General features: G+C 34.6%; 2 long non-coding RNA genes across 15 annotated transcripts in view; one reads left to right on the top strand and one right to left on the bottom strand.

Annotated features, from left to right (window-relative positions):
* Nucleotides 1–24,054, top strand: part of LOC119716920 (uncharacterized) — a 64,973-nt gene that overhangs the window by 33,857 nt on the left and 7,062 nt on the right. For 3 of the 13 annotated variants that reach the window (XR_011809105.1, XR_011809096.1, XR_011809104.1), the window contains one exon: nucleotides 13,605–13,668. The exons of the other annotated variants lie outside the window; for them this stretch is intronic. This is a non-coding gene — a long non-coding RNA (uncharacterized lncRNA). The remainder of the gene's footprint in view (nucleotides 1–13,604; nucleotides 13,669–24,054) is intronic. 13 annotated transcript variants of the gene reach the window in all.
* LOC110352297 (uncharacterized) overlaps nucleotides 18,752–24,054 on the bottom strand; it is a 67,252-nt gene continuing 61,949 nt past the window's right edge. For both annotated transcript variants that reach the window (XR_011809106.1, XR_002401025.4), the window contains 3 exons: nucleotides 21,667–21,855; nucleotides 21,057–21,104; nucleotides 18,752–20,311 (listed from right to left, as the gene is read on the bottom strand). This is a non-coding gene — a long non-coding RNA (uncharacterized lncRNA). The remainder of the gene's footprint in view (nucleotides 20,312–21,056; nucleotides 21,105–21,666; nucleotides 21,856–24,054) is intronic.

Below are 24,054 nucleotides of genomic sequence, written 5' to 3'. Positions count from 1 at the left end.
AGGCAACTCTAAAGCAGTGAGGGGCATCCAAAATGGTAATTGCTTGTGGGAAAGATCTCCATAGTTTCAACTTCCAATTCAAAGAACTTTTTTCAAGAAGAACTTTTAACTCTGTCTGTAACCTAAACCTCAAAGCTACCTTGCAGCTTTGCACAGGAGCTAAAGAATTTTGAATTTGTCATATCATACAGGTAGAAATTAAGTAGTTCGCATATATATATTGCCTCTGAAGCAATAGTTTATTAATTTGAATTAACACCATAAATATTGTGGGGTTGATTCTTTACATGTTTTTGCCAGCAATTCTGATAACTTTGTTTACTTGTTTGTTTTAGTGGTAAACGTTGATTTGCTAAACTTTAGTCGTAAAATCTAGTTAACCCTTTGATTATTTTTATGAGACTCTCAAATAATATATATATATATACATATGTATATATTCCCTTTGCTGACGTTGTCAGCGAAGGGACTTGGTTTTACTTTTTTACTTGATTTATTTTCTGTTTGTGCTCTGGTCACCAAGTATTTCTGCTTTCTTAGTGCTGTGTTATCTAAAAAAAAAAAAAAAAAGGAACGTTGTGAGTAATAAGGTATTGTTTTCATACCTGTCCCCCAGCCCTTTAAGACAGCAAATAAATTTATCATGGCAGTATTCCTTGTAAAATAATACTACAGCAAAATAGTATATACAGGATTAAGTGAAACAATACTTGAAAACCTGATAAATATCCATAGTTATGAAGTTTTGTTTATTCATTCAGATGTATTATTTTTATATCAACAGCCTGCTAGGATTCTAGGATTCTTTTTACCTTCTACATCAAGGAGTAAAATAAAAACCCTAAAACCACACACACAAAGCAAACAGGTTTAGTTCATACGCTAATGAGCCAGGATAATTGTAGCTTTCCCTAGGTAAGTTGAGTGTCAATTATTCCTGAACCACTGACAGCAGACATGATGTTTCCAACTGACAGCTTTCAATCACTTTGTTTACAAGTATAAAATGCTCAAATATGAAATGTTAGATAGTAGTTAACAGTTGTGATTTTCCTTTTTTTTTTTTTTTTTTTAAGGAAAAAATAAAAAAGGGGAAATTAAAAGGCAGGTATAGGATTTCCCTATGAAGTACAGAAAAAAGCCTATTCCTGACAGTAAATTTTGCAGAGTTGGGATAGAGTTATTCCTCGGGTATTAAGATCCTTTGAGCTTCAAAGTCTTCACTGAGACCACGCAGAAATACTAAGTCCTATCCTGACACATAGGCAGTAAGGGGGAGAAGGGGAAGAAACCATGTTTTTGAGTCTCATACCCTCAGTGCTTTTTGCCAACTGACACACTAATAAATACTACATATAATACATGTCTGGAGGTGTCACTACCAGGTGATTGCTTCAGTTTTGTTCTTTGTTCCACATCCTTTTATGCTTCTGGGAGAAAAATAATAATAATAATAACGAGAGAGGGAATTCTAGATCCTAGAATCAATTCTAGATCTATTCTCTCTACTTCTCCTTTTGTGAAATTGAACTTCTCTCACTTCAAAAAATGCATACAGATTTGTCTAGGCACACTCCCAGCCCTGTACTTGACTACACTATGAACTAAATGTACAGAGAAGGACTTGGAAATATTTCTGCAGTAGCTCAAATGCAAAACTTGTATTTGAAGGGCACTGCTTCCTGCATCCTGAAACAACTAAGCAGTGGGGCCTGATTCTAAATTCTCAGGGATACTGGTAAAATCAGGGTAGTGAAATAGGAAAATGTATATACAGTGTATGAGATCTCTCAAGCTGATTTGATACTCACTAAAAGTTAAATTCCTGTGCATCTTTAAGTTCCTTTGAAACAATCATATTTTATGAGTACAGTTCTTACATTCATGAAGACATTAGAATATTTTTCAATAGCAGCCTCATAATTTAAATTAATTGACAAAAATACAATAGGGAAAACATTTTTAAAGGCATTTAAGTGCCTAAAGATGCAGATAGGTATTTAGTGAGGTTTTTCAAAAGATCCTATGCCCCTGACTCCTATTATGAAAAAGTTTAAGGAGTCTCAGTCCATTAATAAGCCATTTCAGTTTTTCAGTCTTTTAACTAATTTTAAGGCAATGGCTATTTAAGAAAATGCTCACCAAGGCTGAGCATTTACATTCATTCTAACCAAGTCATTTTTCATTTGAATACACATATTTCATAGCATAGCAATACAGATATTTTTAATACTTTTTTGAAATAAAGAGATTGCCAAGGCATAATGGAAGAACTGTGTCTTAATAATGGCTAGGGCTCTTTGAGTAATTAAAATGGTTGATTATAGGGTGCGTCAAAACCCCTATTTCCAAATAGCCCATGAGACAGAGCTTAAAGATAATACTGAAAAATTCTCTGCCATTGATCACACTGAGGGGTAGATAAGATTCACAGCACATTTCAAATGTCCTTGTCTCGCAATTTTGCTAATAAGAAATATAGCTACTGTGTACCCTTCTCCCTTCAACCTTGATTTCCCTAGCTAACCTCTCTCAGGTTTCCACCCGCCAAATCAGATAACTGGCAATCATCTCAACTGAAGCACAGAAACCATGAGCAGTGCAGAGTCAGTCACAGCCTTGGAAAGCATTTTCCTAAATAGTCATTGCCTTAAGATTAGTATGAAGACTGAAAAACTAAATTAGTTGTCTGCTCATTAAATGTCACTTTTCAGATAGTGATGGTTGGGAATTCTGCTTGCACTTTTCAGATAGTGATGGTTGGGAAGTCTGAGCTGAAAGAGCAAGGGGGATACAAAGGACACCCTTCAGCACCCTTTTACTATTTTTGCATATATAGAGAAGTGCTTATATCTTATATCTATCTTATATCTTCCATGCTCATTGGCCTTCTGAAGATAGAAAGAGAAGAGTACTTATGGCGTTTTTGAATGTTTTAAATCATTTGTGCCTCAAGCTGTTGTTGCAGTATAGTGCAACTTAAAATACAATTACTATATAAACCAAAGTAGCAATTTTATGAAATCTCAATTAAAATGCCAAGGGAAATATTGTTTAATCTTAGAAAGCTCAGAATACATTAATGTTGATAAAAAGAAATGTTTTCCTTGACTTCTGGTATTGATTGAGTGACTTCTAAACCACTTGATAGTCTAAAAGTATTTCAAATAAAAGGCAAACATGACCTTTTGCCATGATTATGTTCCCCAGATAGTTCTTCCTGTTTACATGCACAGAAAAGCAGATACTGTATTGACTTTTAATGACCTTCCATAGATGCTGCAAGAAAAAAAAAAAAAAAAAAGAAAGAAAGAAAGAAAAAAAAAAGTAAAAATCTTGTATTCTAAAATAAATAACAACATTAAAAGCATCCCAAAAGACAAGTGAACTACTAAATTCTAACTTGGAAAAGTATCACCTGTCAGGCATAAAGCAAAATTAAGTAGTGTGAGAAATAGACTCATACTAGAAAACTATAAAATAGAAAACTATTTTATTTCATATTCTGAGCAGACCATCTGTGATTAAGTATGTCATATAAGTGTCTAACATGATCTCCCCAAAACTAGGACAAAAGTTTGCTTTCTTCGTATTTTTCCCCATTTCTAAGCAGTGGCCGGCCATCCTTGTATCCAATAGCAAAACAATATAAACGGTTTAGGGAAGCACTTGTATAAAAAAATAATATATGATTTCTTTTAAACTATTATAAATACTAGTTCATAATAAGTAAATTCCTCCCAGTCATACAGCTGTGTTATTTCTATGATGACTACCTATTGCTAACTCTCAATTTAAGGATAAAGTACAACAGAAGATTTCTAAAGCTGGCTTCTTGTTTCAGTCTTTGTTTGTTTTTTTTTATTTTTTAGAGATTGAGGGTTTTACACAGGAGCCTATGCTCACCTCCACAGATAAAACCCTTCAGTACACACTTAGTACTTGTTCTGAGTTCAAACCAATTTTGTGAAATAGATACATGGATTTCAGATATTTTTTTCATTAGTACGTTTTCTCATGCTCTCCAAAAAAGAGGCCAGGTTATTGCTTATGAATAAATAAATTATTTTGCAAGCAATGAAAGCTACTTATTTGTTGTTACAGTGTCCAGAACAGCAGATGTTTTTTCTGTCCTAAAGTGCTGAAAAGTAAGTACTCAAAGTAAGTACTTTACTCAGTAAAGTAAGGACTCAAAATGCAAAGTAAACAAAACTGAGAAATTTACCAAATATCTTAGGCTGAAGAGAAAAGAAAACTATGAAAAGAACATTAGAAGAACACCAGCTCTGCACAAACATTTCCAGACACCTTTCAAAATAACTACTTTGTATTATTGTTTATAACAGAAATGCACCGTTGGCTTGCTTTTAAATAGGCTAGCATTCTTATTATTTTATTTTTTTTAACACAGCAAGTATTGGTATTGTAAGTAGTTGCAAATCAGTTTGGAAAACATTGGCACTACTCAATTGGCTTGCTTATTTATTTATTTATTTATTTATTTATTTATTAGTAGAAGCTGAAAGATAGCTCTTTTACTGTGGATACCTAAAGTCAGGAATTTATACTGGTAAAGAGGAAATATTCATATCTAAATACAATGGTGTTCAGCACTTTGAAAAATCAGAACACTTTCATCAGGTAGTCTGTAAAAAGTTTTCTATCATTTTTCATTTGCAAATCAGTACCTTTTGGGATAGTCCTAGCCTAACCATGCACGGGTGCATAAAGCTGAAGAACTTTTGCAAGTAAGGTATGCTTCAATGTAGCTGAGTACCAGATAAATTGCTTTTGTAGAGTGGTAATTGTGCAAGAACAAATTTTAAGGATCCCTCTCAGCAGAGCAATTAACATTAAAAATGTTCTTTAGCCCCTAAGGAACACACTTGAGAATAAGAACAAGAGATAGGAGATACCTACACAGACTGCACACTGAGCACCAGTAGTACCTGGGATCTGTTTCTTGTCATTTACACCATCCTGAATACATATGTGCAGACAGACCCAGAATCACTTTCCTTTCCATACCTTTTAAAGGAGCACCCCCACTGGGGTTTCACAATTAGTATTAGAACAATGAAACTGGTGTGTTATGAATACTACTTTGAGCCTCTAGTTGTACCGATACTGATGTCAGATCTGCTATTAAATAAGTAGATAAGTAGATAGATAGACAGACTGATAAACATGCTAATGTTACTATACTAGTATATTACTTAATGCTGTGACTGAGACCAAAATGGAGAATTGGCCCTGATATTCTACAACTCTGGATACAAAATGTCTAACTGCCAGCAAGTCCTTTTTTTTTTTTTTTCTTTTGGAAGATGAGACTTTAGGGGTAGTCTCTATCCATCTTACATATTCATAGAATTACAGAATGGTTTGGGTTGGAAGGAGCCTTAAAGATTATCCACTTATCTACATGTGGATATCGAGCCATTGACTGCAGCTCTTTGAGTGGAACCATCCAGCCAGTTCCTTATCCACTGAGTGGTCTATCCATCAAATCCATGTCTCTCCAATTTAGAGACAAGGCTTTCATAGAGGACAGTGTCAAATGCTTTGCACAAGCCAGGTAGATGATGTCAGTTGCTCTTCCCCTATCCACCACTGTTGTAAACCCACCGCAGAAAGGCACCAGATTCGTCAAGCACAATCTGCCCTTACTGCAGCCAGGTTTCCTGCTGCCAATCACATGGATCTGCTCCATGATTTTGCCAGGCACAGAGGTGAGATTGCCTGGACTGTAGTTCCCTGGGTCTTCCTTTTTTTCTCTTTTTAAAAATGGGGGTTATATTTCCCCTCTTCCAGTCAGTGGGAACTTCACTGGATTGCCATGACTTCTCAAATATGATGGACTATGGCTTAGCAACTACATCTCCCAGTTCCCTCAGATCCCATGGATACTTCTCATCTGGTCCCATGGACTTGTACACCTTCAGGTTTCTTAGATGGTCTTGAACTTGGCTCTTCTACAGTCAGCAATTCATCATTCTCCCTGTCCCTGCCTTTTCCTTCTGGGGCTTGGGCTATGTGGCTTGTGCTCTTGCCAGTGAAGATGGAGGCAAAAAAATCACTGAGTACCTCTGCCTCTTCTGTATGACCAGAAATTGTTCAACTAAAAACCACTCCAAAGCATTCAGTGCATTTAAAGTTCTGAATCAATCCTATTTTTATCTGTCATTCATATTAAAACTCTTTTTTCAACAAAACATTTAATTGTACCTTTAATTGTAATAGTTGACTCCATTCCTGTTCAACAAATCATTTGTTTATGTTCATTTACTTCAGTAACAATTTACCTTCTGTAGGAAGTTTGGCTGCAGTGAAGATATATTTACCAGCTTAGCCTAGGGGCTTGTCTCTGAAGTTACACTGAAGTAAGTTAAGAACTGCAACATGTTAGTTATTCCACATCAATTCCCTATGTGAACTTTTAGATATGCGATATAACATTCTGAGAAAGCATTAGGCAGTTCTGCCATAGCGCCAGCTAACTCTGTAGCTCACTTATGTTCTGTAGTAAAGAAAGAAATACTCCTCTACCTTGTGTCTTTAGAGCACTTTTCATCATTTTTAATCAATTCTATAAAGCATATCTAACGTAATAATTACATACTGTAATGTATATTCACTATATATAACATTATAATATAGTAAAAAATAGGTTATAATTATTAAAAAATAGAAAAAGATAGCTTTTAAAATTCTAATTGAATTATATATATATAATAAAGGTTTTCTAATATGTTGCTTTAAGCTTACCATATTAATATTCCACTATAAACAAATAAATAAATAAATATAACATTCTAAAACCCATAATTATATGTTTATTCAGATTTCAGCAATAGGTCAAGGAAATTTATCTGCTTCCTATAAAACCTGTGCATACTATAAAACAGCGCATACTATGTGCACTGTGAAACATAAGGAAATGTATGAGTTCTTGGTTGCTATCTATTTTAATTGCTTGCAGATACACTTGGTAAATATGTAAATAATATTAAGTATTCTTGTAGAAATCCAAAGTATTTTTTTTTAAAAAAAAAGCAAAATTACAAAGGAATTTTGATTTTGAATTCCTTATAGTAACATTTATTATGAACTAATGCTAAGCAATTAGTTGTTTAACTCCCATATAAAATATAAATTTAAAGATGTGGCTTTAAATTCAGGCTTTTAAAATTCCTCTTTCTTTCCATTTTCACTCTATTTAACCATATAGTTGCAACCCCTCCCCCCCCTCCTTTAAGCTTATCTCTTTCTTTTTCCATTCATCAATTCACTTTCTTACCTTCCTTTATCCTCTTGACTTTCTTTCATATTTATATTGTTCATTTTTTGTTGTTGTTATTGTTTCTGTACTTCTTTTTTCAATGTTATTGTCTCTGTTCCAAGCTCATCATTAAATATTTATATAATTATATATACCTGCAAAGTAGGCCTTCTTTGGTAAAACTCACTCCCAGTACAATGCTGTAATCTCTTTCCAGTTGTGTTCCAAGATATGCTTGTTCTCATATTATAACTGGGCTTCTTTGCAGCCCACCTTCATGACTACCTAAATTACACCAATGAAGTCAGTAAGTCAATAAGCCTGATCTGCTGTATGATGGCCTGGATTTTTGCTCAAGAGTTCACAATAAGTAACTTTTTTTTGAGGTGGTAATAACTGAGTAGTGAAAAACAGAACAGTCATAACAATCATGAATTGCTTAGCTAATTATCTTTTCAAATGAAGTTGTAAGTTTTTTGCACTGTAAACATTTGTTTTTCTCTTTGTCAAAAAAAAAGCAGATCATTTTAGAGATGGTGCAAATAGTACTGCAGTCCAGAACACTGGACATAAAGTGACTGTGATAATCAAATCACAGGCCAAAATACAACAGGGCATTTGCATCTGCTGTTTCTACTCCTGCCACTTGCTCTTTCATCTTTGGTTATACCCACAGTTCCCTAATCCCTAATGGGATCCCTAATCTTTAATGTAATTCCCTAATGGGATTACATGGTGAAAAGGGCTGATTGGGCTGATGTATATATTTTTTTGGAAAAAATAAAAAGATCAGTCTGAGCATGTTCTTATCAACCTCAAGGTGAAGACATGACTTCTGATGCTGGCAAAACATAAATGGGCATGTAATGAGGAGAGGGCAAGACCCTTTCCTTCTTTAAGCAGATGCTCATTAGTAGATCAGTTTAGGATGAATGTAAAGCCTCAGCATTAGTAATGATGACATCTTAGGAAACCATAAAAATACATCACAGTGGTATAGTTTGTATCTCTGTATAAATTATCTTGCAGTGCTTAATGTAGACAGCAGTACTCAGTGAACAAAAATGAGCAACCGAAGCAGGATTTTCATCATGCAACTGTGTAGGCATCCTCCTGCTGCATAGGTTTGAAGGAGTAAAACCCCCTCACACCATCACAGCAACTCAGCTAAAGTCAACATTTCCTAAAACATCTGTCTGTTGTGTGAGACTTAGTAAGTGTTCCTGCTTTATTTTGTTGTAAACAGATTAGTTGAGGCTAGTACTGAAGGCTAGGACAGCTGTTCCTTGCAGCCCTTTGAAGTCTGGTATAGAATATAAATAGTTTTTAATAACAAGCTGATTCAATAAATTGTTCGTAAGTAAGTTCCTAAAAAAATAATAAATTATTTCATCATACTAGTAATTTAAAAATATTTGTTAGGCTTTTTTCTTATATTGAATAATGGCTTGTCTTCATATGGGATTCACTGAAGTGCTTCCTTCATGGTAAATTGTCTGGAATATATGACCTTATTTGACTTTTGTGGTCATTAAGAGACTTCCCACTCCATCAGTAAAATAGATTGTGTATTCCACAGTTTCCTGGCTTTGGAAATGGAATAATTCTATCATCTTTTGACTAGGACCATTCTCATGATTTTAGACTACCATCCACAAAGGAAGTTTACTAGAATGCTTCTCTCTGCACTTCACATGCATGTTCTGCTGCTATGATACAAACTCTTGGGTGGGGCGGAGGGGAGGGACATCAGCTGAATTCAGGTAGAAAAATTTTCCAAATTAATAGAAATCAGAAATGCTTAACTGTCAGTGGTGCTGTAGTTAAAGTCATTGTTAATTCCTAAGATTCCACATTACTGTACCACGGAGCATAACCTTAGTTTACTCATCTCGTGTCTCATAATGCAACAAACTCAAGTAGATGGAGCATATCTGAAACGGTCCTTAGTAAATGTAAGAAACCTAAAACCTCTATTTTATCATCATTCATACTTCTCTGCCATTACTTCACAGGTGAACAACATCTGTGGTTTTTGCATCTATGTGAACTGCAGTGTCCATAGAAAAGGACCATCTAAACTGCTGACATTCCATTCCAGTTTTTAATATTCATTTTACAGAGGTGCAAAAGGCAGCATAAGATAAAGCAACCTTCAGTGAGCTGTGGTATTTGAGAAGTATTAGATTCACATTTTATGAAATGACTTTAAAATTCCTTTTGGCTCAGATACCAAATATGTTAACCAAATACCAAACTTTGAGATTTCTATAATAGAGAGTGTGTGTGTGTGTGGAGGGGGGGGGGGGGGGGGATTTTGTTAAGATGCTAGTAATATAATGTTGTTATCATATTTATTGAGGTTATGCATCTAATAAGTACAGTTCCAGAAGAGAGGATTGAAAGCTGATATGTGGTTTTGTTTGTTTTTGTTTGTTTGTTTTTGGTGTTTGTTTTTGTTTTGTTTTGTTTTTCCCAACTACAACCTCATATTTCCTTCTAATACATTTTAAATTAACCAGCTTGGAAAGTGTATTTCATATCAGCTACTCTTCTGTACAAATTTGAAAAGGAAGAGGTGTATGTCTAACAGAAACTTGCTTGTGAGAAGGGATAATTCTGATCTGTGAATGAATACATGAATACTCAGCCAGATCAATTCTGCCAGTTATGATGGCAAGCACGTTATCTAAACTTGCAAATATTTACTATATCTCTGAATATTTCTGGATGGGTTATTCTACTATAATAAGAAACATACGCATAATAATTTTTTTTTCTTACTTTGCTTTGGTCTATCAGTAATGGATTAGGTTGTAAGCTAAAGCAAATTAGCACTAGAGTTTGTTACGGTGACTGACACAACAACACTTACAAGTTCAATATTTAATACCTTTTCTTGTCACCTTGAGTCCTGTAAGCATAGCCAAAGCTTTGTACACCACTGGACAAGAGCTTTAATTCTCCACTGCAGGTTTTACAAGGTGATCTAACAACAGAGAACATCAAGGCTTTAAAGGAATTCTTTGGTGATTAGAACTCTTACCCAAACTTCATCACAGTTTAAAGGACGCTTAAGATCTTGCAAAAGCAAGACAATGTCACATCTTCAAAGGGTGTTTTTTCAAGCCTGCATACCAAACAGAAAACTTACCCCTGGAAAGGATAACCTTGGAGGAACAAAGCTGTACCTGATTTACCTGTCAGCTGGGTCAAGACAGCAGCTGGGAAGTTACATTCCTCTCAAGGTGCCAGAGAATTTTTGTTTCAAAGCTCAAGTCAGGCACAAGTCAGAGTTTCATTCATATTAAAAGAAATTTCTGCATTATTCAGCTTGGAAAGATGAAGGTTCAATATGTGTTCATGTATATATATATATATTTAATATTTATGTATATTAACTCCCGATGAAAATGAGAAAGTTCGGACTCAAGAGGTATTGATGCAGACAGAGAGGCAAGACCATTAACTTCTAAAGTTTTTTTTTTTCTTCCACGTTCAAGATAAATGTTTGTCTCTGGTGCTATAGTTTTCTTCGTAAACTTTCTGAATATTTCATTTAGTGTACATATATATATATAGCAATTGCATTATCAGAATAAACAGACCACTTATATACTGTGCTAAATGAACCAGAGTTTGACTGACCCTTTGTGAATAATTCAAGACTATTGACCTCTTTTTCTTGTTCTTTCACTCAAGAAAACCCTTACTTTCGTTATGTTCCTTTTTTATTTCTTTGATTCTATATTTGCTTTGTTTTTCTGTCCAGTACTACAGATGAGTTCTAGCTAAGTATGAAGATAAAAGAGGACCTAACAGTGAATGAATGTTTTTGTAGTGTAAACTACCATGGGTATAACTAAGGAGAGAGACCAAAATCACGAATACCAGTGAAGGTTTAGTTTTAGACAGAATGTCTGGAATATTTTTTTTGGTTATTATTTGTAGTTGTGAAGAAAACAGTAAATGCAAGCATGTTATTCAAAGTATTCAAATGTAAGTCATTCAAAGTAATGTTACTTTCTGAGAAAAATTCCAAGACAAAATTCCGTTCTTAGTTGTCTATTAATATATTGACCAAATCTGTTTTTTAAATGATGGCTTATTTTTTTTCACTCTGATACTCAGCCTTATCTGTATCTTGTAGCACACAAGAAAGACAGGTATTGGAATATTTTGCACATCCCTCCTAGTAATTCTGCAATGGTCTCTACTTGATCAGATGGCAGGCTTCTTGTAAACTAAGTCCCCTAACTAACGTCCCAACCACCACTCACATAGTCATAATTCAAAAATTTGTGTTCATATTATTCCAGAGGTCTAACAATTCATTTTAATTGATTTCTTTCACTGGACTGTAGCCCTGACAAGGAGAAAAAAGCAAAAAAAAAAAAAAAAAGGAAAAAAAAAAAAAGCAGTCAAACCACAAGCCAGAAGCAGATAGGGACTGCAACTGGGTTCTATGTAACGGCATATGCTGGAGAAGGATTTTTACCCTCAGCTTGTGAGAAAACCAGAGAGAACAAACAACTATAAAATATTTGCAAGTAGCACCCCTCTTTTCCTTGGCACCTTGCTCATGACTGACAAGGGCTGGTCCCAAAATCTCCCAAAAAAGCTTCTTCCATATCTATGCCAGAAGCCCTGCTCCCTCCCACTGGCAGAAGACCCCTGAACTGCTTTTCACAATGGCTGACAATCTTTTAACCAGTACAACTGAATTCATGTTCTGCAGTATTTTTTTTTAATATTTTTTTCCCTAAGGGCATTCTTTCTTTTTGTTAATACTTGATACATATTTGATCTTCTCGCCTCCAGACAATCAAACATGGCTTGTCAGCAGTTTACTAATGGAAGAGAAACAGGAAGGGTAGAGAGGGGTTACATACACTAGTAAAGCATAGGATTTAAATAAAAAAGTATAAGGTATGATCTGCTGGCAGAGATAAGCCTGATACTTTAACATCATGGCTTTAGACAAGCAAACCAAACTTAAAGCTGAATTGAAAAACATGCAAACCATTATTTTTCTGGTCCCAGAACTAAATCATCATTTTGATGCTTTTGTGACTGCTGCAAGAATTGAACCAAAACAGATTTTTGTAGAAACCTAAAGACTACAAATAAAAATTGACAGCTCCTAGCAGGAAATTATTTAATATGAGCCCTATTCGCACTTGATAGTAGCTTCAAAGCAATGTCATGTCACAGCCTATTCCCCTTGCTTGCCTCATCACACATGACTCGAAGGCATGTGCAGCACAAACTTTCCCTCCAGCTATATGACACTGAGATGCTTCACTCTGCATTACAACATATCCCATTAATCCAAAAACATTTTACACACACCCATGATGGCCAGTGGGAGGGAATAGGCAATATCTTTGAGGACATACATGCTGCTCTGATGGATACCAGGGTCCTTACTGCCAGCAGTACCTATGATGGTACTACTGTGCCCCATGTACATATGCCCCATTTATGTGATGACTTTGCATATGTGAGTATGTGAAAAATGTAGTTTTAATAGAAAACCAAAGGGTATACATTGTAAAATCCCATAGTGAGTCTGATCCTGTAGGAGAGAAAGGTTGTGCAGAGACACTGCTGAGAATCCATCCTTGGAGAAATTCAAAAAACATTTGGATGTGGTGACCCTCCTGGAGTAGGGAGGGTTGGAGTAGATGGTCTTCAGAGGTCCCTTACAACCTATACCATTCTGTGATTCTGTCCCAAATGGTTTAAGACTCACAGAGATCAGTTACAAGATTTGCCTGTACAGAAATATGGGTTTAACTCTAACCCTACATGGGGAATAAGAGAAAATAAGCAAGAAACACAGACTCTGCAGAATTCATAATAGCTTCTCACATATACTTCAATGTATGCAATAATAAGGATTTGTCTGTCATTGCAACATGTATGCTTGATTTTAGAATGGTTTAAAAGTCTGAGCTTGATACATAACTAATAAAATGGGTGGAGATATGTAGTTCTGACAGTAATAAATAGGGTGTCTCATTTTAAAATATGGATTCATATTAGCTTTACTTTATCAGTTTCACAGTGCTATTCTAGATTTATATCAGCGCAAGAAACATCAGAAACAAATTCAACATTTGCAACCTTTATATTTACTGTTAAGAAAACTGTGATTCCTAAACTGACCCGAGTTTGAAACCTCCCAATCCCTCAGTATATCTTTTTGTTTTAAATGGCAGTTAATATATTTTTATGACTTTTAATGGTATAATATTTAATATAAATCTGACCCTTTTGCTTAACTTGCTTAGCTTTTTAAGTTTTCTTCTCCCTGCAGAATGGATATGCCCTCAGTTGTAATTCGTGAGTCAAGACCTCAGTAGTCCACAGTGAGAAATACAGTGAGTAGCCTTTAACGATCAATGGACTTTCTCAGTTTACTCATACAGAGGCAAGGAGTCCTTAACTAATTCTTATGAATTAGGTGATTGGCAACAGGCAAAGATAGCCATAAGATGAAAACAGATAGCGCATTAAATCTTTCACTGTGCCGTGTTTGTATATAGATGAATCCCTATACACTAAGCAGAGAAAGAAATTTGACTCTTGGCAACTGAGGACGCCAAGGATCAATGCTTAAAGAAAAAAGATTTTTTGTTAATTATTTTGAGTGGTGTAAGTAACGTCTCTGCTTCCACAAATTATACAGAGTAAATCTAGAAGCATTAATTTTCCCGAGTTCTGTCTGTACTCAATATGTAGCTATCGTCTTCTTTCGTTACTGAGTTAGTTCATTAAACCTTCTCAAGGGTACAGATGGTCTGCTTTTTCAATTAGATTACAAGTTATTGGAGAAAAAAAAAAAAAGAAAAAAAAAAAAGCAAGTGAAATTTTCTCTGTAACTATGACTAATATTACCTGAATAGTTCATAGATACTGAAGCTTCTTCAAGACAAACATTTTTATTTTTCTTTTACACAAAAGAGTAGAAAAAGTAACTTTCATGAAATACATAATCCTTAGGCACTTGAGTGGCCTTGGTATTTCTCTTAATGGCAAAATCAGATGGAGACTAACAAAACAGTAGTTTAGAACTAAGTAAATCAGTTTAAAATAATGATTCATGTAGTACTGAAGCCTGTGCAAATTCCTTTTTTTTCCCTCAATAAATTGAAACACTGAAACAATCTCAAAAGAAATTGTTTATTATGTTGACTTATCATACCTACACTATCTTCCTGAAAAAATCTATTGTAAAGGGAAGTTGTGATGAGGAGAGGAGAGGAGAGGAGAGGAGAGGAGAGGAGAGGAGAGGAGAGGAGAGGAGAGGAGAGGAGAGGAGAGGAGAGGAGAGGAGAGGAGAGGAGAGGAGAGGAGAGGAGAGGAGAGGAGAGGAGAGGAGAGGAGAGGAGAGGAGAGGAGAGGAGAGGAGAGGAGAGGAGAGGAGAGGAGAGGAGAGGAGAGGAGAGGAGAGGAGAGGAGAGGAGAGGAGAGGCCTACAGGATTTGTGGTTAGATCATATTTCCTCAAATGATAATATGTGCAGGCGTGGGGCTGGATTTTTGTGTATGTGTTGTAGCCAATGCTATGGCTTATACATATTCTAAGTAGTTTGAGAGTTGTCGTGATTCTTGAAGGCAAAACATTCCCTCATTCTTTGTGTAAAGAGAAATGTTATACTCCATATGTACAAACACTTACAAAAGACTTGTTTACAAGCATCACACGTATATGAAACACAACAAAGTAATATATTGTATTAAGAAAATCACATTTGTTTTGCAGTATAAATGAATAGCAGATCAAAAGGTTCAAGATTACTCAACATTAGAATCAACAAATAAAACATGCATAATTTGAATAAGACAATGTTCAAATGAAAATGATAATCTACTAAACAGATAATTCACTGAATTATTTTATTATTTGATTTGATTTTATATAATAAGAATGCAGACTACAGACACAGATCTAAATTACTAATAACTAGCTTGAGTTGTTTCAGCTCACGCATGGGCTGTCAACATGTCTCTGAACTCATTTCACACTTGACCTCCTGGAGGGCAGTGGAGCTATATAGAAATATACACTATTCTCTCTAGTCCCTGACTTTGTTAAAAAGGAAAAAAAATGCATCAGAAAAATCTATATTGAATTAATACCCTAAAAGAAAAACCTTATCTCTGAAAGTCTTAAAAAAAAAAAAAAAAAAAAAAAAAAAAGGGAGAAAGGAAATAAATTCATGAATTGAAAGCTCTGCCTACCTAAAGGGTTATAGTACTTCTTAAGAGTAGTGCTCTGATGCATTAATAGTGGAGGCAGGAGCTCAGTTTAACTATCGCTGCAGCTTAAGGTATACAATTACATTCTTCAGCGTCGACATTTTCACCTTGATAAGCATAATAATGCCATGCAGATGCAGACTAAACCTCATAATTTCAGTACTCTGCTTCTACTCACGTTGATTATAATAAGGTATGGCACTGAAGCATGCACGATCCTGCATTTAATTGTCAGCATAGCCCTTCATTTAAACAAGAAGTTAGTTAACAGTGTGCTTTCTATAGCAAATGTGGGAGGCATCTCAAATAGCTGTGGCTAAACAGAGAAAGATAAAAGTGCCAGTAAAAACACATGCAAAAAAAATCACGATGACAAATTTACTTCCAGTTTCTCAGTGGGTGTTGATGTAAATTCAGAACAAAATACAATATGTTTATATTTGTAGGTAAGAGCATTACTTTTTTCTCTCCTTATTTTGAGCCAGAAAAAGTTTCCCTGCAGTTAGCATTACATCAATATAAAACACTAACTCAGAGAACAGTGAAGGGTGGATAGCATACATATTCATATAGCAGGACATGAAAAGCATCTGAGCATAATAAATTCAAATTGAAATATTGACATATAATATTAAAATTAAGCTAGAAAAAAAAAAAAAAAACACAAAAGATTGCATGGTACCTTTTTCTTACTAATTAACTTATGGGAGGAAGAGAACAACAACATATAGTAAATAGAAAACTTGATTTAAACTAGGACAGTAGTCATACATATACATTTATATATATGTATGTATATAAATTAATAGTTGAAAAATACATGATTTTTTTTAAAAAAAAGTAAAAGTGTCCACAGTACAGAAAATCACACCTGAAAGATATGATTTCTTGGATCTTTTAACTAGCCTTATGTTGGAATTCTTGAAAAAGCAGTACTTAAAAAAACAAACAAGCAAACAAACTCAAACTTGAAACAATCAGAATAGCCTAGTTTACAACCACAACATAATTCTCTCTTATGTTGCCATAATGTCTTAGTAACACACTTAAATTCCTTCTGATCACATGAAAAGGAGAGATGAAACATAGTACTTTATGTTTGAGGTGAACTCAAAAATGCATCATTTTGAAAAGGAAGTTTTATCCTGGCTTGTTAAATACCATATTATACTTTCTGGAAGTAATTAACATGACTTTTCTTACATACATTCTGTCAGGTGATATATGTAAACTGTTGGAAAATTTGTGTGGCTGGTAGCACTTCCACTCAGCACCAAGAAGATACCTCGTGACTGACAGTGGAAAGACAGCATATGTCAGAAGGAGAGCTGAGAAGTTGGTGTGAGGTCTGGCATGAAATTGAGCAGGTTAAGTGGTTGGCTCCCTGTAACACCATATTTTCTGTTAGCCAAAGTTAATGGCACCCCTAAACTCAGCTCATCAGTAGGTGACATGAGACAGACTGTTTTGTTTTGTTAAAAATTTCAGGATGGTGCTGTTAAGTTCTCTATGAGAAAGTGAAAACAAACTAAAAAGCAAACGCAAACCAATAAAAAAAAAAAAAAAAAAAAAAAAACAAAAACTGGGATATCCAGATAGCCTGACAAAATGCCTCTTCATTGATGTAGCAGCAAAGCTATACATTATTGTATGGGGCTATGTATAATATAAGCCTATACACAAGTAGGAATGATAATTAATTAACCTATGAGCTTGCAGTAAATGAAGGCTTCAAAGCAACTACTGTGGTAGATTTAAGAATACTTTTTGTCTCTTTCCAACTCAGTCTCAAACCTGATGGGTTCCAGCTCAAACCTCAGTTCATCAAGCTCAAACTCTATGGATTATGATTGAAGTGATTCATAAACATTTGATCACTCAGGATTTTGATAAAATAACTCTTTTTATCCTTTTATTTAGATGAAGTAGGAGCTCCCCAGCTTCAGTTAAATTTTGCAGACAAAGCAATAGAAAGGTATTTCGTGCAAAGTTTACCTAACAGTGCATGAAATTCATCAGTAGTGCTCTGAATCACTGCCCTGTATTCAGAGTCAGGCAGACTGGATCCTGTTACACAGAATAGCAAGAATCTGGTAATGTTTTCTTGCTTTAATAAAAACATATCTAAGTATCCTATGTAAGTCTGCTCTCTTCTGTTGAAGGGAGTTTGGGTGGAGAAATAAAAAAAAAAAAAAACTACGAAAAACAGAATTGAGGAAAAGCTATTCATGAATCATCATTTTGCATAATAAAAAGTAACAAAGCTTCTGTAAAATATGAAAAAAAAAGTCTTTTTAAGAGACTATACTGATTTTATAGGTATAGCAAATAGTTATTTGGTCATACAAGTATGTAGCAACAGTGAAATCAACCTGAGTAAAATCCTGAATAAAAAAAAAAAAAAAATGAAAAAAAAAAGTGAATGCTGAAGTTTCTCATCAGCCAAAAAAAAAAATAATCTTAAGCCAAATCCTATAAGATTTAATGTGGCAAGGAAAATAGAACGTGATTATCACTGACATGCAACAAATTATTTGACACTCGGACACTCAGTTATACATGCTTTACTTATACCCTGGGTCAGCTACACAGATCACAGACTAAACATTGCAGAGATGAACTTTGTTTTCCTGTCCCCCTTCCATTCCTTGTTCCCTTTTAGTCAGAGAGGACCAGAAGTTTCTATTAGTCTTGTTAGTTGCCAGTAGCACTGAAACTGGAAGTAGTGACCCAGGCCACCAATTTTCATATCTTTTTTTTTTAGCTATAACCCATGTTCCTGCTGTAGCAGGCCACAGGGGAAGGAGTGTACATGATGAATAAAAGACATTTGCCGTAGTAAATGCCTTGGAAGGTCTTTCCTCTGATGTATGTGCATCCTGGTTGACCAGACTGCAGAGGCAGCTGCAGCACAAAACAGCTGGTTAGCAAAATCTTGTCCTAATGGAGTAAAGTACTATGTTGATAGTAAAGCTTGCAATTAATTTAAAAAGTGCTATTAAGTGCTCATAGTTTTGAAGAGAAGTGTAGTGCAATTCAAATGTTGGGTGCTGTAAACTTCTTGAACTTTAATTAACCACTACATTCATATGGGGAAAAAAAAAAAGGGGGGGTATTCCTTTCATGGGAGAAAAAGTTGAATGTGTTTAGATGAATCGTTAATATCTGTCAGCAAATGATTACCAGATCTCAGAGGCAAACATAATCTAATTGGCCCTTAGCATTTAGAAGCAGTTTAGTGATTGGGAGGATACTGTACATATTATCTTATCTTAATAATTACATAGAATTTATATAACAAATTATATTGAAGGCAACATGCATAACCATTTATTATTCAGAAAGTGAGGTGAAATGAGACAACAGCTAATCTCCACAAGAAACAATGCCCCTTATACATTAATACTTATAAACTGAAGTAGTCAGACTAAATTCTGTCTAGCTTTGCCTCTATAAGCCAATTGGTGCCTCTGAGGTCACCCTGATATAACAAAAAAGAGAGGTTTTTGGAGAGTTCTTTTTCAGTAATTTAGTTACATCTGCATTCATTTTGCAACACATTTTGTATTGTCATTATGCTCAGAATTATATAAAAAATATATTTACTACTGAAGTTACTGATGTTACTATATGAAGTTACCTTTCAAAACTAATGACAAAATTAAAGTTGGAGGGGGAAGACACACAGCCACCTTCTCATCAAAATCTTTCTAAGATTTCTTAGCTGGATGCTGTAAAATCAGTATAGCACCATTATCATTATGCAACCATTTTCTATGCATTCTTCCTGTGACTGGTTGCTTCATTTTCTCATCAAGATTGCATCCTACTTCACTTCACTTCTGCTGTGACCACATTTTTCTGTGCTCTAATATGGATGAAATAAAAATACCTTTCCTGGGTGCATAACTTTGTCTCTTTATTGTAATGGAGCCTAAATAATTTGTCTTGCTTAGATCAGCTAAACCATAAATTAACTCAAGTTGATGTGAAGCATACAAAACCTTTTTTTTTTTTTTATGTGTATATATATATATACACAATATATATATATATATATTGTCATCTAGTAGCTAGGTAATATCTGCGTGTAGTATCCAACACTACAGAGTTGCTCAGATTCAGAGTTGCTCTTATTCAAGATTCTTAGCCTGCTCCTCTTAGGAGCTAGAATTCTATTTTCTTTTATATCATTCTTATTTGTGCTTCCCTTCCACATACAGATATAGGTCTTCATCTGTAAATATACAAGCTCCACAGAAAAATTATGTTCTTACAGTACTTGGCAGGGGGAAGCCTTTTGGCAATGCCCCAATCATGAAATTCTTTAAAACTCTCACTGTTTTAGATTTTGCCCTCACAAGCCTGAAGTGACTTTTTTAAAATCTGGCATTAGGAGATCATACTCCAGCGTCCTTTAGACATACAGCTTATATGAGATCAGTCTGAATTGCAGATCCACATGTGACATAGATTTGTTAATTTTAGATGTGGTATTCCCAAATGGTTCTTTCATTGCTGCCAATGCACAGAAATTGGCCTAATTTTCTTCTCATTGGTTCCACGGTAACAGAATACAATCTTCATTGACATACATGCATAACGAAAACATAAATAAGATCAGTATTAGACCAACTGCTTCTTTCACGGTGCAAAGAAATGCATTTCTATTCGAATGTAGAAAACAAAAAAGTTGAATCCATAATTCTTCTTTTCATTCAAAGATTATTTCCACATAATATTAATTGTAAAGGTGGTGTCCCTGGGGAAAAGAAAGAAAAAAAAAAATATTTGAGTTCATATGGGTTCCAGGAAGTAAGGGACCCGTATAGAAATGTGTCTCAATATTGTCATAATAGAGTCTTAATTCACTAAATAGTAAATTCACTTAATAGTGAATTAAGTAAATCAGAAAATGGAAATCATAGATGTAATCTTTTGAACACAAAACTATGAACTAATACTTAAGATCAAATATCATCTGATATAGATTTGATTATGATCTTATTTTAAGAAATTAAGAAAATTAATCAAAAAGTATTGTAAAAATAGTATGAATACAGAATTATTTTGTTTGCTTGTTTCTAGTTCTTTTATTTTTTCTCACTTTATAAACAGCTTTTAAATGTCTTATTTTTTCTTGCATAGTTCTGCAGTTACTTACCTATGGTAAGTAACTATATTGTAAATATAAATTCATCTACAGAGCATGCTGTACATTCTGTAATTAATATTTGTGGAAAAAAATCTAATAAATGTTCAAAGTAAAGTTAACATTCATTATGGAGAAAAATTATTTGCTAGTTTTATTTGCACACAAGTACTTGTTGGGATGTACAGTTGCATACAAGCAATAATAACTGTTCATAAAATTAAGAAAACTTTACCTCATAACATGTTTTGCTAAGGAAGATAACACATTGCTTTTGAAAAAAGTCTTATTTTATTGTGAGATTACTGAGAGTACCCATTGGTAAAATTAAGAGATTGCTAATGAAATACCATACCCTGACTTCCTCTTCCTCTGCTTCAGGTCTGTATCTTCTTGTTTAGGCCTGGAAACAAAGAAACTATATCAGTAATAGTTTTCAGCAGTAACAAATCACTTTCTTGTGTTACCCGACCCTGTTTTTCCTGAATACTTTCAACTTGCAAGTTCCATCCCTGATTTGGGTAAAGACATCTGGAATGAAAATAAATCTGGTTTTGAGTATATGTAGTTAGTGGTTATTTGCATTAGAGAAATATAAGAGAGAGGAAAATTAGTAAATTAAGCACCCAGGTACATAAACACTGATGAGGATCAGAGACACCAGCAGAAACAACTCTCAGGTCACTTGACCAGTGAGTCTCTGAAGTTGCTCAGAGGCTAGGAGAGGTCCAGCCAGAGCTGTCTAAATGATAAGGCATAAATAAAATTATCATGGGTCACCTGAGAAAAAGCAAGCTTAACACAGGATGTTTAGAGCAGATTATGGGAATGTGCAAAACTTATTATGGGAAGTTTAAGGAGAAGGGCTGAAGGAACAAAGTGGACCATGGAGGACTAGGTGTCTGAAGATGAACATTAAGAAGAAAACTTCCCTGGGGAGGGAGCGCAGCACAGAAGGGGCTTACCTAGAGGATTTGAATTATCTCCATCCCTGAAGATTTGGGAAGACAGAGCCAACCAAGGCTTTCCTGAGCTACTGGTGGTGTAAGTCCTGCTCCAATGTTCAGGCTCCTTCCAAGCAATTTTTTTTTTTTTTTTTTTTTTATGATTGTTCCTTGGGTTCTCATGAGCTCAGCAGATCATGAGAGCAAGTGCTATAAAAGCAAGAGAAATATTATAACTGTTAATAAGAACAGATAAAGCTATACATTCCATTCTCCCACTGGTGAACTGTTTGTGTAGTTGTCAGATAGAGGAATTCAACAGTTGTGGATTTTCCACTATGGCTAACACTAGAAAATGATGGAAAATGAGGAAGTTAGAAACATGTTGCTGATGTTTTCAAAATAAATATTTTACTCAAAATATATCATAAACATGAAATCCCAAAACATTGAGTTCCTGAAAAATAATCAATAATGTTTCTTTCTCAAAACCTTGTAAAACATTTCATAAACATTAAAACATACTACTTTGAAGAAAAATAGGTCAACTGCAATACTGTTGCAATATGTAAGAAATTGAGTGAGGTATCTTAATCTCTCTCTCCCTCTTTTTTTTTTTTTTTTTCCTTTTACACAGAGTCAGTACTGTCTTAATCCAAAGGAAATGTGTTGAAATGGATGTTTGTCATTGCTTCCCAAGGCCCACTAGGCTCTTGATATGTAGTTCATAATTTTTTAGAGTAGAAGGGATAAAATCAAAACTGGAGTGAGTCACAAACCTTAATTGAATTCTTTTAATGGCATAATTTTCAACAGTGATTATTTCATGCTTTCAAATTAATTTGAATATAGCTGAGTTTAGGCTGCTACTTTAATCCTCTTTACATTCATTTTTTGAGCACATTTGTGATTATGGTACAAATATACCAAAGAGATGTGAGAGTGTTCTTTTTTTTCCTTATTAAATGTGTGATTGTTTGATTCCTCCATCAATCAATAAGTGTGCCAAGTCTCCTGTTAGGCTAGTTCAGAACCTTTCCCCCTTCCCCCGGGTTATTTTGATAAGGAGAAAAATGTTATCCAACTGTGTTTGTAGGAGAAGGGAAAATAAAAATGAAATATCTTATATGATTTTGAAATAATTTTGTTACTGACTGAATTCCAAGTATTGTTTAAATAACTCAAATGTTTGTATCTACTTCCAGATGTAAGCATGTGAATACTGCTGAGTGAATGAACTCTTAGTATGAAGTGCTTTGGGTCCACAGATAATAATAGTTGATAACACTCCAGTCCTTCTGATGGCATCTTTAGTGGCAGTATTTTATACTGAAATATAAATATTTCTCAAGAATATTCAGTTTAATCTTTGTAAAATGTTTTCATGTCAGCACATAATAGAGACACAGAGAACAATTTTTTTTTTTTTTACCAGAGAAAATTGACACACATCTTACTACTTTTCACTTAGTTCATTAAACTTATGAGTAAATGAAATAAAAAAAAAAAAAAAAAAAAGAGTTTAAGGTAAGATTCATCTCATCTTCTCATCTTACAATACACACCTAAATTCTGTCAGATGATCTGCACCCTTAAAATGTCTTCACTGACTATGAATTAATTTGACAGTGACAAACTTAGTTGCAAAGTCTGCAGTGCCGACAGCTAAACATAGGTGAGATTAATCCATCCCCAAGCCACAAATTTTGCCAATAAGTCTCTGTATCACTTTGTTTTGGATGATCTCTTTTATTGAATGTGGAAACCAGAAAGCACAATTACAGTTAAAATGGATGCGTACGTAATTATGCATTGATAAAACACACAGCAGTGCATAGTCATGAGTGTCATACCAGTCTAGGCATTCATACGCTCCCCCCACTGCCCCAGTAGAGGCCCCAGGCAAGTGCTTCCCAGGAACACAGGTTGATCCTCCACCTTGGTGAGCAGCCATCTCCTTCCCCTCTGTATCTGCTCTTAATGGTCTTATTTTTCATTGTATCTGTGCATTTCTTCTCTCAAACTTTGATGAATTTATGTTGATGTTTTAACCCATTCCTAAACCAGCAACTCTCTTTTATTAAAACTGCAACACCTAGAACTGACTTTGGGACAGAATAAGGAAGAATTGGTAAAGCGTTCTTATTTCAGCATTTGTTTTACCCTGAGAAATACACTGGTTTTTTTTTATTTTGTTTGTTTGTTTGTTTTAAGTCTAATTAACTGCTCTGTACACATCTCAGGATTCACAACTTTCCTTTTTCTCTTCTCTAAACACTGCTGCTGTCTCTGACTTAGTAGATCTCCATAAGAATGAAATGGTGACCTTTTAGTTACTTCCCAAATAACATCAATTTTTGACATTCTAAACCTTGGCCTATTGTACTATATCTGTACTATTGTACTATA

Source organism: Anas platyrhynchos, chromosome 4 (genome assembly GCF_047663525.1).
Source record: "Anas platyrhynchos isolate ZD024472 breed Pekin duck chromosome 4, IASCAAS_PekinDuck_T2T, whole genome shotgun sequence".
NCBI classification, from domain to species: domain Eukaryota; kingdom Metazoa; phylum Chordata; class Aves; order Anseriformes; family Anatidae; genus Anas; species Anas platyrhynchos.
The sequence above is the reverse complement of the archived record's forward strand: the minus strand, read 5'-3'. Positions and strand labels throughout refer to the sequence as shown.